Genomic DNA, 3,998 nt, shown 5'->3' on the forward strand with positions numbered 1-3,998 from the left:
TTACAGGGACGGATGACCCCCTTTTCCAACATGGAGTCTATGATTTCTTGCACTGGCTCATATGACGTTATTGGAATCTTGTACTGCCGCACAAATGTGGGTGGTGCATTTGGGCTTGTCAGGATGCGCACCATGTGGATGTCGGTCAGGCCACAGTCCAGGGAGTCCTTTGCAAAGGAGTCCATGTACTTGTACAGAACCTCTTTGAGTCCTTGGCGATCTGCTTCCTTGTGGAGGGCATCCGCCTCACTCAGGATCTGTTGGATTTGTGCATTGAACCCGGCTTAGGGTTCCTCCATGGTTGAGTCATTTGAGGGGCTCTCGGCCTTGACGGTCATCTGTGCAGGTGATTCTGTCGTGGGCTGTGTTGAGACAGCATAGACTGCAAGGTGAGTGTCATCTGTTAGTTCTGATCGGCAGACACTTTCTCTGGACACTGGCAGAATAGAAGTGATGGCAATGATTTCATGGGGTCTTGTGAAAGTTACGGTGTCATCGTATTCCTCTGACATTAGTTGGGCTGGTATGGGGCCTATGACAGGTATCGTTAGCTCAAAGTCGTGGAACGCCTGGTTGATGAGCCATCCCAGGTGACTGGCTTTGGGAATGTTGATGTCTTTGGCCGTACAGTTGTTGAACAACACATACACAGCACGAGATGACACTTCAATGAGAGGTGTGGCTTCCAAGGTCAGTCCTAGACTTAGGCAGGTCCTGGCAGGTTGGAAGAAGCCTAGCATACTGTTGAGAGTCTGGCCAGGTCGCATGTTGAGGCGGAGATCGAAGGTTCTTGAGGTTGACTGCAGTGGTCAGTTGGTGCGACAGGGGAGCCTGCTCCAATGTAGATGTCATGAGGTAGGTTGGGGACAACGAGGAATTAGTGACTCAGGTGTCTGTTGTTCCATCGCATGTCCACAGCGCAGATGAGCTTGAAGGTAGTCATGGTTGTCGACCAGGGACTGAGAGGGAAGCAGCTGTGTCTTGAGTCGTGTGGGAGGCTCTGCTGTCTTCGCTATCAGCCTGAAGCTTTTCAGAGCATTTAAGCAGAGTTCTCTGCCCACAGGGCTAGTGCTGCGTTGGGCACTGATGTGTCGTGGACATTTATAGCAGTCATGATTCGAAGGGGGCCTGAGTCTGAGTCAGGCACCTGCAATGAGCAGAGGAAAGGGTCCAGGGTCTTGCTGCTTGGAGTTGAGCTTGGCCCTGGCCCTGGTTTTGATATTGCATCATCAGTCAGTGAATTGGGGGCGGTGTCTGTGGCTTGACACTGCGACTCGTTGGAGTCTACTGACTGGAAAGGCAGAGGCTCCCGGGCGTGCGTCCATATCTTTAGTTGCTTGAAGTCAATTAAGGGTTCAAAGCGATTAAGCAGGTCTTTTCCAATGAGGAGTGGATACGTGTTGAGTGGTGAGACGTATACTGGGTGAACGAGGTCCATCGGTCCCGCAGTTAGGTGAATTGGGGCCATATGGTTTAGTTGTAGGCACGTGTGGGAATATGCTTGAAGGTTCAGCTCGCACCTTTGAAGTTTGAGGGTGCTATTAGACCTCTTTGTTCTTTCTTGGACTTCTTCAAGGAGTTCAGTTGACATTAGAGTGATGTCGGCTCCCGTGTCCAGAAGGGCTTCGACTTTGATGTGGCGTTCAATGATGATGGAGAGGTAAAACTTTCTTGCTATACCTTTCTCAGGTGGCTTACCCCAGGATGGAGGTTTCTCAGGAAGAGAGTTTTGAAGTTCAGATCATCTTCCATGTCAGGTTCGTTGCGAGTTCCGAAGTATGCTCGTCTGAGTCGGCTGTAGTAGGCTTGAGGAGATTCATGACAACCTTGTTTCATCTCTAGGGCAGCCACTAGTCCTTGTTCTGACTCAAGGTCTGCGAATTCTTTAATGAGGTCTTCTCGGAGCAGGTGGTAATCAGTCTTTGTGTGAGCAGGCTGCCGGTCCAGGAAGCTGCGCACTTCAGGGCTGGATGTTGTTCAGAGCAAATAGAGTCTATCTTTGTCAGTGACATTGGGTCTCATTTCCAGGTGAAAATCGATATCTTGCAGATAAGCTTGGACATCCTGGCTACCTGGCACACTTGGGGTGAATTTGCCAATGTTCCTGGCGAGCTTGTCGAGGTCTTTGAGGTCCAAGCCATGCGATGATCTGTGGCTGGCTGGAGCAAGTTCTCTTAGCTTTGTCGTGAGGTAAGGTTCTTCAGAGGGAGTCGGTGAATGTTTCAGCACTAGTCCAGGAACAGGGGACCCGGTCCTGCTCGGCAGGGGTGAAACTGGTGCCCGTCGTGTCCTTGTTGGCTCAGGGCGCAGCTCGTAGGCATATCTGAGTTCCTCTCTGACGCTGACGGACTCCTCTTTGATGTAGTCCAGCTGTTGTGTTAGGCGGCTGATCTCATTTCTCAACTCATCCAGATGAGTTTCAAGGGCTTTAATTCTGCTGTTCTTGTCTCTGAAGTCGGCCTTTGCCTTTTCCAGGAGCTGTTCTGCATACTGTAGCTTGTTGGAGAGATCAGCGTAGTCTGCCTTGCCTCCTTCCATTTCTTGGGTAGTAGCTGCTAGGGTCTCTTTTAGCCTAGTGATCTCCTCCTCGGCACCTTGTTCCACCTCATCGGGCCCTTCCCGTCATTCCTGAGCCTCCAGTTCTAGCTGCTCGATGCGTCGCTGTGTGCGTGTCAGCTCCTGCTGGATATGGGTGGCGTGCCTGTCGCTCAGCTTGAGGGTGGCGATGAGTGTGTGGCTTAAGGAGCCAGTGATCCTGGCTAGTTCTTTGTGACTGTAGCTCTGACTTGGGTCGTCTCATAAGGCTTGTTATGTTGTCATCCAGCTGGTCCTGTGTCTGATGCCTGTGTTTCAGCAGACTTAGGTAGGAGGCTGTCTGTTGCAACACTTAGCCGTGTCTCGAGGTCCTCCCAGTGGCCAACTGGGTCTGTTGTGCGAGGCATGTTTTGACGCGGTGAGGGAGATCTAGAACCTAGACTGACACAGACCTTGAAGAGGAGAAAACAAAACAACACAAAACAAACAAGGCAAAACAGAGGTGTAAGTGTGCAATGTCAAGTGTGGTTTGGCAGGTGAGTGTGATTCTCAGCGACTGTGATCCTCTGGCGGGCGTGCTTCTAATTTGTAGTCTCTGCGGGGGAAATTAGTAAGCACACACAGGTAGCACAGTTAGAGAACAGAGGGAGAAAAGAAGAATAACAAATAGAGCAAGGAACAGAATAATAATTGGCTGCTTCCACTTTTCCTATAAGAGAAAGGGTTTTTTTTTTTGTAAAGAAAGATTAGAGCTAATGGTAAGATGAGAGTGAAAGACAAAACAAAATACCCTTTTCTGGTAGCAGAAAGAGTGCAATAAAATTTTCTTCTCTTTTTTTTGTTAAATTTGATTTAGAAGGATGTTTCTAAACAGGTGTTTGGAAATGGGGATTTCTAACTACCAGGACTGTGATTGTTATTAAAAATTTCCTCCGGGGTGAAGGAAAAACAATAACAATGACAGTATTGGTTTCTTAGCTGGTAAGATTGACACCATATACCAATTAGAGCGTTTCTAGACGCGCGTTCAATATTTAGCTTTAGCTGGTAGGATCCCAGGATGAGAATGGAAGGTAGGGTGAGATTCAGACAATTTTGAAACGAAGTGTTTAAGTTTCACAAATATTTGTTAAATGTTTCTAAAGTTCTCTTAATGAGTATTATTATGATGTGCAGGCAGAGACCGTAATTAATTATGAAATTAAATTAAAGTTCCAAATCAAGATGATAGAAAATGATCAATATTCCCTCATGTCATCAAAATCGATAAGAGCAGTTATAATTGAATTAATCAATAAGTATTATTAAAGTAATGAGATCAAGAACCAGGATTAATTGCTAATAGAAATCAACAGCGTTAAACCTGATAGAGTAAACAAGCCGAAGGGAGAACCTTAAATAAACATGATTAAAAACCAACTATGGTCATGTACCGCAAAGTTTATTAAGTTTGCGTTTGCCAA

The 3,998-nt window shown here is 47.2% G+C and overlaps 1 pseudogene; it reads right to left on the minus strand.

The window, feature by feature from the left end:
• Positions 1 to 1,674: 1,674 nt before the first annotated feature.
• LOC107750072 (uncharacterized) lies at positions 1,675 to 3,227 on the minus strand (annotated as a pseudogene).
• Positions 3,228 to 3,998: the final 771 nt, after the last annotated feature.

The sequence above is a fragment of the Sinocyclocheilus rhinocerous genome, unplaced genomic scaffold, assembly GCF_001515625.1.
Source record: "Sinocyclocheilus rhinocerous isolate Xijiao unplaced genomic scaffold, SAMN03320098_v1.1 scaffold15299, whole genome shotgun sequence".
Taxonomy (NCBI): domain Eukaryota; kingdom Metazoa; phylum Chordata; class Actinopteri; order Cypriniformes; family Cyprinidae; genus Sinocyclocheilus; species Sinocyclocheilus rhinocerous.